This window comes from Phascolarctos cinereus, unplaced genomic scaffold (genome assembly GCF_003287225.1).
Source record: "Phascolarctos cinereus isolate Bilbo 61053 unplaced genomic scaffold, phaCin_HiC Scaffold_4;HRSCAF=312, whole genome shotgun sequence".
NCBI classification, from domain to species: domain Eukaryota; kingdom Metazoa; phylum Chordata; class Mammalia; order Diprotodontia; family Phascolarctidae; genus Phascolarctos; species Phascolarctos cinereus.
The window spans coordinates 288,637,898-288,650,689 of NW_027555847.1; the positions used below are offsets into that span (position 1 = coordinate 288,637,898).

Genomic DNA, 12,792 nt, shown 5'->3' on the forward strand with positions numbered 1-12,792 from the left:
TAAGCATATGAAGAGTACTGTGAGATGAGAAGAGGGTGAGTTTTTCTGAGAGTCACCCCTGTTCCTCACCTGTATCTTCCAGCCTACATTAATTGCATGAGCACCACTTTCTACATCTTTATACTTTGGGAGAATCAGTCTCCTTAGATATTTGAACACCAAGCTCTGTGAAAACACCTATGGAATCTATGTGTGTGTGTATACACACACACATATATGCACACATACATATGTGTGCATATATGAAATGAATGAAAATATATATGAAAAAGGAATGATGGAAATGAAAATATATACATATATGTATATATGTAAATTGGTTCTCAATCACCTTCCCTCACTACATATTTTAAACACTGTACTATAAATAGCAGTAATCAAATATAGAGGAACTACTTTTCCCAAGGAATTTGTTTTCATATTAAGTTAAGACCTGAAGCTGTAGACCAGAGGTGTCAAACTCATAGCCCATAGATCCCAAGCAGCAGTGAAACTCTCAAGTGTAGCCAAGCAGACTTGAAATGGAATCGGTCAACATTTAACTAAATAAATAAAAATACAACATAATGTTAATTTGTGGTTGCCTAAGTCAATGTGCTGCCTACAGGGATCTATTTCTATTTGAGGTTCACCCCATTGCTGTAGACAATTTTGCCATTTGGCAAATGTCAATCCTCTTTGAGACCTCAAAACAATAAAAAATGTCCTGACACAATTCAAGGACATTTGCTATTCAAAGGCAATGTTCACATAATGTAAATTAACCAGACCCAAGACAATAAAACATGGACCATTAATGTTTAGTTTGAAGGCAGTGAAACCGAGGCTTGCATTTCCTAGCCAAGCCAATTTGGTCCAACTGAACTTCATAGTTCATTCTAATTCACCATACTTATATAGATATCCTCCAACTGATGGAAATGGTAGCTGAAGATCTGGATTATGAAGAAAAGAGAAACGAGCCATTCCAAAAACTTGCTACATTTGTCAACTATAATTGCACCAGGAGTCATAAAGATGCAGGTTTGTAGCATGTTGGGGAGGTAGGGGGTGCAGTGAGGAAATATGTCCTTTGTTTAAGATACTCTTTTAGGCAAGAGTAAGGCTACTAATTAATTCCTTTTTCTTTGAGAATACAATTTTCTGTCTCACTCCTAAAAGTGTGCTATTCTTTTTCTTTTTTTTTGAGAGGCAGTGCAGGATTGAAGAGACAGATGGGAGCCTCTAAGGAGAATTTGAGTTAAGAACACGGTTTGAAAGATTTAGGAAATAGAGTCAGAATTTTTTCATTCATTCCCAATAAGTGCAGAGTGGATCTGTCTATAATGAATGTGCACCTAAACTTATGGTAATTAAAGGTCTCACACTCATAAAAGCACCTTTGGGCAACCACCTGAGAAAATCAGAAGAAAAGGTTGTTGAGGGGAAAACCATCTTTTGCCTTCCTTTTGTTGGCATGGCCTATTTAGTATGCTAAACTAAGCTGTCCCTTGGCTTGCTGGTATTAAATCAAATATTCTTGTCAGAGGAGTAAACCTCTTTCACAAAGCATTTCACAACTTTAGTACAATAAACAATGATTATTTCTGTTACTTTTTTTGTATAGTACCTGGATAAATGAGTCTGAGATCTTTGACATTCATCTGTCAATGGCTGCTTTGTTTCTTTGTTCTTGTCATCAGTGGAACTTTCTCATTAGTTGAATCTTATTCCTTTCTACTCCTACTGAGAAGTCTCAGTCCATGTCTAGTACCTGTCACTGAAATACTTTTTTTCTTTGCCTTTTTGTATATGTACATATATATAGGCCTACTTTAGTCACATTAGAAAACTAACACCTACAATCTTCACCCTCTTGTCAGTAACATGGTTAAGCTGACCAGTCAACCCATGTGGTTTTCTCCCTTTAAATGTAAAAATCTTACTCTGCTTTGGGTGAAGGGAAGATGAGTGGCAAGAATTTTCCTCTTTTCTTTTCTAAAATTGAGTAGTTTCCATTGGTTAACATAGCCTACAGATTATTTTCTGGCTAAGGGTTTCTCCCTCTAGGCCAAGGAAAATATAAAGAGGTCCATATAGCTAAAAGACAAACTTTGTTTTCCTGCCTCCTTAAGCTAAGACTACCTTACTAATTCTTTCCTTTTAAGAAAAGTAAGCTATAGTCTCATATAAATTTAACATTTCTTTCCCCAAAAACCACCCTCAGCGAATCCTTCTTTCTACCCATCTTCCACTTCCCCCATCTTAAATACTTCTTCCTCCCCATCCCCCAAGCCACAAGTCTCTGCTGAAAAGCAAACCTGATTAGATAGAATGGTTATGTTCTCCAACCCCGTTCCTCACTAATACCTTATTTCTCAGTCTTCAAAAAGTCATTTGTGGAGTCCTGGGCCGGGAGGTTTGGTTGCAGGAGATAAGCGGGTCCTCAGGCCGAGCTTCTGCAGCTTTGCTCCACTTGGGGAGCGGGGTCCTGCGGGGTCTGGCACTGCGGCCTCGCAGCTCGGGGGCCGGGGGTCGGGCTCAGCCTCCAGGGAGCATCTTGACGCTCTCGTGCAGAAGGACAAGGTGGTGGTGTTCTTGAAGGGGACCCCCCAGCAGCCCCAGTGCGACTTCAGCCTTCAGCAACGCCGTGGTGCAGACCCTGCGGCTGCATGGAGTCACCAACTACGCAGCCTATGACGTGCTGGAGGAGGCCAACCTCCGTCAAGGCATTAAAGACTATTCCAAGTGGCCAACCATACCTAAAGTGTACTTTAGTGTTGAATCTGTTGGTGGTTGTGACATCCTCCTCCAGATGCTTCAGAATGGAGATCTAGCAGAAGAACTGAAAAAGTGGGGAATTCCATCAGCACTTTTAGATGCAAAGACTGATCAAGACTCAAGATAAAAAGCTTGCAAGAATCCTCTTTAAGAAGAGTGCTCTATGACTGGAAATGAAACCTTTTTAGTGTCAAAGACTGGTTGTCAGAACAGCCTTACTGGTTTTTGTTCTCATTTTGTTAGGAAGTCAACTGTTTGTACTGACACTAAACAGTATCAAATTGATTTTAGTTTCTGTCTAGTGTTTTAGGCTAAAGATATTCTACTGTGAATTTAATTATAACTACCGTACTGTAATAATTGAATATTATGCTTTGAGACAGATTTTTAAAAATCATTCTTTTATTGTCTTATACTCTTTGCCCAAGGCAAGAGTAAACCAATAGAGGGACTTCCGCTTCCAGGACCCAAGATGGCGAAGTGAAAAGGTTAGTCGCTCTCACTCTCCCCTATCAACCTCTGAAAACCCAGAAAATATCACCCCAGAAAAAAAAAACCCTGGAACACCTGAACTAGAAGAAAGATAAGGAGCAGCAGTGCAGCAGCCCAGCAAATGGGTCTCCCAGTGCCTCAGCAAAAATAAGGGAGGCAGAACTATAAGGGGCCCCAGGTGGACAAGTACCCTGCGGCATTCATCTGAAAGGAGGTGAAGAAAGCAACCTAAAGGCTTCCTAAAGCCCTGGCCTTGCTGATTCCAACCCAACACCAGGTGAGCTGTAGGAGCCCTGAAGCCTCCAATTGTGAAGAAATCCTGAAGCCCAGGTGGTAGAGCAGGCAAACACCAACACCTGGACCTCCGAGTGACTCAGTGAGGGCAGGGGGAACCGGTAGAAACCAGCTCAGAAAACCACCAGGAGCCTTGTCACTCCACCACAAAGGAATCGCCTAGTGCATTAGCAGAAACAAGGGAGACAACACTGCAAGGGTCCCCAGGCAGATAAACATCCTGCAGCACCCATCTAAAAGGAGCTGAAGAAAGCTAAAGGAAAGGAAAAGCAGGCAACCTAGAATTGCCTGAAAGTTCCAGCCTTGCTGATTCCAGCCCAACACAAGGTAAGGTGCCAGAAACCTACAGCCTCCAATTCCCAGCATAAGAGGCCCCAGCACACAAAGCCAGTGAACAAGACCTAGGCTCCCAACACAAGAAGCTGGGGTCAGTACCCTCTGTTCCACAGCAGGAAAGCTCAATCTCTTTAAAGGCCAGGGAATAAAGAAACACCGTGAGTAAAAAGAAACGTACCATAGATTCATATTATGAGAAGAGTGAAGATCAAGACAGAAATTCTGAAAAGGACAACATTGTCAACAAACCCACATCTGCAACAACAAAAGGGAATATGAACTGGTCTGAAGCCCAAAAAGCCTTCTTAGAAGAGCTGAAGAAGGATTTTAATAGTCAAATGAAAGAGGAAAAACAGTCCTTCAAAAATACAATTGGCCAGTTGGAAAAAAAATACACTGAAGAAAATGAGTCCCTAAAAAACACAATTGGCCAGTTGAAGAAGGACGTACAAAAGCTAACAGAAGAAAACAATCTGTTAAAAACTAGAATTGGACAAATGGAAACTAATGTCTCTATGAGAGAGCAAGAATCAGTTAAACAGAAACAAAAAAATGAAAAAATAGATGAAAATGTAAAATACCTCATCAGTAAAACAACCAACCTGGAAAATCAACTCAGGACAGACAATTTAAAAATTATTGGACTACCTGAAAATCATGATTGAAAAAAAGAGCCTGCTATGGAAGTTGAATCGCTCTCACTTATTTTTACCTTCAGTTGAGTTTTGTTTCAATTTTCTGATGGTTCCTCCTATTGGTTTTAATTTTTACTTACAACTTCACTAATGTGAAAATATGTTTAATGGGTATGTAAATGTAAAGCCTATGTCAGATTGTGCGCCGTCTTGGGGAGGGTGGGGGAAGAAAAAGGGAGAAAAAATTTTCAACTCAAAAGCATATGGAAAAAAAAAATTTAAAAAAAAAGAAAAAAAGAGCCTGGACAGTATCTTTCAGGAAATCATAAAGGAAAACTGCCCAGAAGTCCTAGAACCAGAAGGGAAAATAACCATAGAAAAAATCCACCAATCACCACCTGAAAGAGATCCCAAATTGACAACGCCAAGAAATATAATAGCAAAATTCCAAAATTACCAGATGAAAGAGAAGGTGCTGCAAGCAGCCAGAAAGAAAGAATTTAAATATCATGGAACCACAGTCAGGATTACACAGGACCTTGCAGCTTCTACATTAAAAGACCGCAGGGCATGGAACATGATATTCCATAAGGCAAAGGAGCTTGGAATGCAGCCAAGGATCAATTACCCAGCAAAAATGAGCATCATTTTTCAAGGGAGGAAGTGGATATTCAACAAAATAGGAGACTTCCAAACTTTCCTGATAAAAAGACCAGAGCTCAACAAAAAATTTGATCTTCAAGTACAGGACTCAAGAAGGACTTAAAAAGGTAAATGGGACAGAAGGATACAATATGTTGTTAAGGGGGGGCTGTTTAAACCCCTACAAGGGAATATGAGACTTGCAACCCCTGAGAACTGTATTGTTATTACACCTTGTTAAAGGAGTATACATAAAGAGGGTGGATATTAGTTGACTTTGATGTAATGATAAAAAAAATCTAATCAAGTGGGTTAAATGGATCCAAATAAGTGGATCAATCTGATCTTAGAAAATGTACTGAGAAAGGAGGAGGCAGACAAGGGTAAATTACATTACAGGAAAAGACACAAAATCCTATTAGCAGAGGGAAAGAAGGGGGAGCATTGTTTGAACCTTACTCTCATCAGATTTGGCTCAAGAAGGGCATAATATAATCAGTTAGGTATAGAAATCTAACTTGCCCTATAGGCAGTAGGAGGGAAAAGGGGAAAGAAAAGGAGGGGAAAAAAAGAGGGGGGAAAAGAGGGAGAAGAAGCAGTAAGACTAAAGGGAAGAAAAGGGAAAGGGATAATAAAAGGGGGAGGGACTGAAGGAGGCGGTGGTCAAAAGCAAAACACTAGTGAAGGGGAGAAAGGAAAAAGGAGAAAGAAAAGCATAAATGGGGGAAAAGGATGGAGAAAAAGACACAGATAGTAATCATAACTGTGAATGTGAATGGGATGAACTCTCCCATAAAATGGAAACTGGATTGCAGAATGGATTAAAAACCATAATCCTACAATATGTTGTTTACAGGAAACACATTTGAAAAAGAGTGACACATACAGGGTAAAGGTAAAAGGCTGGAGCAGAATATATTATGCGTCAGCTGAAGTAAAAAAAGCAGGGGTAGCAATCCTGATCTCAGACAAAGCAAAAGCAAAAATAGATCTAATCAAAAGAGATAAGGAAGGAAACTACATCCTGCTAAAAGGCACCATAGACAATGAAGTAATATCATTACTAAATATATGCACCAAATGGTATAGCATCCAAATTCTTACAGGAGAAGTTCAGGGAGTTACAGGAAGAAATAGACAGCAAAACTATACTAGTGGGGGACCTGAACCTCCCCCTCTCGCACTAGATAAGTCTAACCACAAAATAAACAAGAAAGAAGTTAAGGAGGTGAATAGAACATTAGAAAAGTTAGGTATGATAGACCTCTGGAGAAAACTGAATGGGGATAGAAAGGAATACACTTTTTTCTCAGCAGTACATGGCACATACACAAAAATTGACCATGTAGGGCATAAAAACCTCACAATCCAATGCAGAAAGGCAGAAATATTAAATGCATCCTTTTCAGATCATGATGCAATAAAAATTATATGTAATAAAGGGCCATGGAAAGATAGACTAAAAAATAATTGGAAACTAAATAATCTAATCCTAAGAAATGATTGGGTCGAACAATAAATCACAGAAACAATCAATAATTTCATTCAAGAGAATGACAATAATGAGACAACATACCAAAAGTTATGGGATGCAGGAAAGCAGTTCTTAGGGGAAGTTTTATATCTCTAAATGCTTACATAAATAAAATAGAAAAAGAGGAGATTAATGAATTGGGCATACAACTAAAAAACTAGAAAAAGAACAAATTAAAAATCCTCAACTAAACACCAAATTAGAAATATTGAAAACCAAAGGAAAAATTAAGAAAAAACTATTGAACTAATAAATAAAACTAAGAGCTGGTTTTATGAAAAAAACAACAAAATAGATAAGCCTTTGGTTAATTTAATTAAAAAAAGAAAGAAGAAAACCAAATTACTAGTATCAAGAATGAAAAGGGCGAAGCTACCACCAAGGAAGAGGAAATTAAAACAATAATTAGGAATTATTTTGCCCAACTATATGCCAACAAATTTGACAATCTTAGTGAAATGGATACATATTTACAAAAATATAAATTGCCCAGATTAACGAAGAGGAAGTAAAATACTTAAATAACCCCATCTCAGAAAAAGAAATTGAACAAGCCATTGATGAACTCCCTAGGAAAAAATCTCCAGGGCCAGATGGATTTACATGTGAATTCTATCAAACATTTAAAGAACAATTAATTCCAATACTATATAGACTATTTGGGAAAATAGGTGAAGAAGGAGTCTTACCAAATTCTTTTTATGATACAAATATGGTGTTGATACCTAAACCAGGAAGAGTCAAAATAGAGAAAGAAAATTATAGACCAATTTCTCTAATGAATATAGATGCAAAAATTTTAAACAAAATACTAGCAAGTAGATTGCAGCAACTTATCACAAGAATAATACACTATGACCAGGTAGGATTTATACCAGGAATGCAGGGTTGGTTCAATATTAGGAAAACTATCAGCATCATTGAGCATATCAACAACAAAACCAACAGAAACCACATGAACAAAACCACATGATCATCTCAATAGATGCAGAAAAAGCTTTTGATAAAATACAACACCCATTCCTATTAAAAACACTAGAAAGCATAGGTATAAATGGAGTCTTCCTTAAAATAATAAATAGCATCTATCTAAAACCTTCAGCAAGCATTATATGTAATGGGGACAGGCTAGAAGCATTTCCAATAAGATCGGGGGTGAAACAAGGATGTCCATTATCACCACTGTTATTCAATATTGTACTGGAAACCTTAGCTTTAGCAATAAGAGAAGAAAAAGAAATTGAAGGCATTAGAATAGGCAAAGAAGAAACAAAGCTATCACTCTTTGCAGATGACATGATGATATACTTAGAGAATCCTAGAGAATCAAGTAAAAAACTACTTGAAATAATAAACAACTTTAGCAAAGTTGCAGGCTATAAAATAAACCCACATAAATCATCAGCATTTCTATATATTACCAACAAAGCCCAACAGCAAGAGATAGAAAGAGAAATCCCATTTAAACTTACTGTAGACATTATAAAATATTTAGGAGTCTACCTCCAAAACAAACCCAGGAACTCTATGAACACAATTACAAAACACTTTTCACACAAATAAAATCAGATCTAAATAATTGGAAAAACATCAGTTGCTCATGGGTAGGCGAGCTAATATAATAAAAATGACAATCCTACCTAAGCTAATTTACTTATTCAGTGCCATACCAATCAAACTACCAAAAAATTATTTTATAGAGTTAAAAAATAATAACAAGATTCATTTGGAAAAACAAAAGGTCCAGAATATCAAAGGAACTAATGAAAAGAAATGCAGGGGAAGGTGGCCTAGCAATTCCAGATCTTAAATTGTATTATAAAGCAGCAATCATCAAAACTGCTTGGTACTGGCTAAGAAATAGGGAGGTGGATCAGTGGAATAGGTTAAATATGCAAGACACAGTAGTCAATGACTATAGTAATCTATTATTTGATAAACCCAAAGACCCCAGCTTCTGGGATAAGAACCCACTCTTTGAAAAAAACTGCTGGGAAAACTGGAAAAGAGTATGGCAGAAACTAGGCATAGACCCAAATCTCACACCATATACCAAAATAAAGTCAAAATGGGTTCATGACTTAGATATAAAGGCTGATAAGTAAACTGGGAGAACAAGGAATAGTTTACCTATCAGATCTATGGAGAACAGAAGAATTCATGACCAAACAGGAGATAGAGAACATTATGAAAAGCAAAATGGATAATTTTGATTACATTAAATTGAAAAGTTTTTGCACAAACAAAGCCAATGCAACTAAGATTAGAAGGAAGGTAGAAAATTGGGAAAGAATTTTTACAACCAGTCTCTCTGATAAAGGCCTCATTTCTAAAATATATAGAGAATTAAGACAAATTTATAAGAACACAAGCCATTCCCCAATTGATAAATGGTCAAAGGATATGAACAGACAGTTCTCAGATGAAGAAATTAAAGCCATCTATAGTCATATGAAAAAATGCTCTAAATCGTTATTGATTAGAGAAATGCAAATCAAAACAACTCTGAGGTACCACATCACACCTATCAGATTGGCCAACATGACAAAACAGGAAAATGATAAATGTTGGAGAGATGTGGGAAAATTGGAACACTAATACATTGTTGGTGGAGTTGTGAAATGATCCAACCATTTTGGAGAACAATTTGGAACTATGCCCAAAGGGCTACAAAAATGTGCATACCCTTTGATCCAGCAATAGCACTTCTAGGGCTATATCCCAAAGAGATCAAACAAATGGGAAAAGGACCCACATGTACAAAAATATTCACAGCAGCTCTTTTTTGTGGTGGCAAAGAATTGGAAATTGAGAGGATGCCCATCAATTGGGGAATGGCTGAGCAAGTTGTGGTATGTGAATGTAATGGAATACTGTTGTGCTATAAGAAATGATGAACAGGCTGACTTCAGAAAAACCTGGAAAGACTTATATGGTCTGATGCTGAGTGAAGTGAGTAGAACCAAGAGGATTTTGTACACAATAACAGCCATGTAATCCAATGACTAAGAATGTTAAACTGAACCCTTCTCAGCATCATGAGGATCTAAGACATCTCCAGAGGCCTCGGATGGAAAATGCTGTCCACATCCAAAGAAAGAACTATGGAAGTTGAATCGCTATCACTTATTTTTACCTTCTGTTGAGTTTTGTTTCATCTTTCTGATGGTTCCTCCTATTGGTTTTAATTTTTACTTACAACTTCACTAATGTGAAAATATGTTTAATGGGTATGTAAATGTGTGAGCTGTCTTGGGGAAGGTGGGGGGGAGGAAAAGGGAGAAAAATTTTCAACTCAAAAGCATATGGAAAAAAAATTTAAAAATAAATTTTTTTTAAAAAAGAGTAAACCAAAAGATTTTTGAGTCATCCTAGTCAGTTGTTATCATTATTCATTCTAAGTATGTATCGCTCTATAAAATCCAAAGGAAATATATGTAGTCTTTTTAAGGAAAATGATGGACAAGGTAAACAATGATAACTGCTGGGGTTTTTTTTTAATGAGAAATAAAAGCAACTGCCAACCTATGTAAAAGGTTAAAAAAAAAAGTCATCAATAATGGGGAAAGAAAGATTAAAAACATCACCTAACCCTAATTCTTCCCCCCACCACCAAAAAAAAAAAGAAAGAAAGAAAGAAAAAGAAAACAAAGGAGTTATCTATGGGCACCAAAAAACATGGTGTTTTGTGCCCTGAGTTACATCTAGTAGGGAAACTCAGAAGATGGGAGAGGTGAGGTAGAAAAGGGCATGAAGATATGGGTAAATTTTATATTGAAAGGATTCTTTTCTTATGTCACTGAGGAGACAGTACAGATGAACACCTCTGTCATTGCATAAGGGTCATAGTTGACAGAGGGGTGGCAACCTTTAAAGTAGTCTTTCTTCTCCTGGCCAACCATCCTTGGAATGCAGGTTCTAGTGCCATAGTTAGCCATGCCAGTAGAGAACTTGTTGATGTTGCATGTCTCATGGAAGCATTGTCCAGACCCTCTTTGGGGTATGGGTGTGGTACTGATGTCATTTACTTAATCTCTTGATGGCTTCTCTGATGTACTTTAGACCATTCTCATCTCTCATGGCCTTGGTACTTAAGCTGGTAAGGAAACCAGCTCCATTCCAGTTCCCAGGGAAGGGCTTGGGATTGAATGTTACAATCATTCCCAAATCTTTACACCCCCAATAGAGGATGAAGCCAGAAGTCTAGAAGCAATCCTTCTATTTCAATCCCTTCATAGGGTCCTATCTGGAACCTCCACTGAACTGTCATTCCCTCAGCTTTTGTCTGTATATTCATAAGCACAGTAATGAGCTTCCACACTATCTCTTCCACAGGTTTTAATGGCTCTCACACCACAATAATGTGGACCATGGGGCCCAGGGAAGCCATTGGAAGGTCAGCCAAAAATCTGTTCCTATGAGAGTATATTCTTGCCCATGCCAAGCCAAGGTTTCTAATTGAATGCCATAGGCATTATCCATTCACAAGTATACCTCAAATTGATCTCTGCAGGCTTGCAGTTATATTTGAAAACTTCACAGAAAACCAATTTGTTGGGGTGTTTTTGGAAGGGATCTCAGAATAGAGCAGGAGGAATAAGGTGCATGTCACCATTGGAGTCTTCAGACTGAAAAGTGCTGAAGCCATAAAATTCCATTCAAGAAGTTCATGAATGCTCTTTGGTTTAGAGTCTAGGATCAGGATTTTATAACAGTCCCTCACCAGTGCCGTTGATCCAGATACACATAGTCAAGACTTTGTTACCTTAAGGCAAGTTCATGTATTTGATATGTTTGTCCAAATGAGAATGGGATGAATTGTCCATGTTGGAAACCGTCTTAGGCCTGGAGGCAAAAGCACAGGATAAACCTTCACATGGCTGGCTGACTTGGCTGGCTGGGCTGGTTGGAGGCTCTAGAAGGTGGATATAGAAATGGTATTTGTGGTGGCAGTGGCTGCAGCAGAGACAGCAACTTCCATTCTCAGCTCCACCCACTGAGACAAGTTGTCTTCAGGTAAACATAACAAATCTGAGAGTTTTCTGTTTATCTGAGTCTTGCTAATGAGCCTCTGGGCAAGAGCTGCAAATGCTGTCTCCTCGAAGGGAATTACCCAAGGTTACAGAAAATGTCAGTGATGGGAGTGTAAATAAAAGGTTCTTAAATCCTATTCCAACATTCTTTCTACCAGATCATTTTGAAATAGCTGTAGTAATTATCAGAAAAGTCTAGGAATAGGCTATGTATGAAGATTTGTAACCTAAGGAGGTTAAAATGAGTAAATATTTAAAATTAGAAAACATTATTCAATAGATAGTTTTATAAATGACTCTATATGGCATAGTCAGCTTTTTATAGCCCAGTATTTATGAAACAGTGAACTGAGCATAAAATAGCTATGAAATTCAACAAAGTTTCAACAGTAATGCTCTTACCTCATACTTTCTATCTCTCTCTTTAATATTTTCTGAGACTACTGAGTTTATTGTGGGCAGTGACTCTCAATTAGTTTGTTAACTATTAAAACAAAAAAGTTTTGATTCAGTACAGCAAAACCCTTAATGCCTTTTCTCCAATGCTCCAATAAGGTATATCATATGCATATATCAAAAGCCTGCAAGATTGCTTGAAAGATGTAATGGCAGAGCTAATCTTGCTTGATAGCCTTCAGATCATTAATATCAATCCAGATATTTCTGGCACTGTTGTGGAAGTGATCTGATTAAAAAAAAATACAGTGGAAGAGGGATTCTCTATAGACCATGGGTTCTTAACTGAGTGTGTGTGTGTGTGTGTGTGTGTGTGTGTGTGTGTGTGTGTGTGATGGACATCTTTGGTATTACTGAAGCCTATGGACCCCTGTTCATAATAATGTTTTTAAATATGAAATAAAATATAAATATTACAAATATAGTATTGTTCATTCTGGCCTTACCCTCTCAGGGTCAATCTTGCTACATTTCCCCTCAAAGTTCCAGTGTACATTGAAGATTTGGAACATCTCTTCCATTCCACTAACTATGCTGAGAAATGAGCCACCATCTTATTTCAGGGACCTAGTGACTAGTATCCCAATTCTATGTAACCACTTAACACCAG

The 12,792-nt window shown here is 37.7% G+C and overlaps 2 pseudogenes; one reads left to right on the plus strand and one right to left on the minus strand.

Annotated features, from left to right (window-relative positions):
- Positions 1–920: 920 nt before the first annotated feature.
- LOC110222087 (glutaredoxin-related protein 5, mitochondrial pseudogene) lies at positions 921–2,887 on the plus strand (annotated as a pseudogene).
- A 7,523-nt stretch (positions 2,888–10,410) lies between these two features.
- LOC110222078 (glutamine synthetase pseudogene) lies at positions 10,411–11,519 on the minus strand (annotated as a pseudogene).
- Between the last annotated feature and the right edge of the window lie 1,273 nt (positions 11,520–12,792).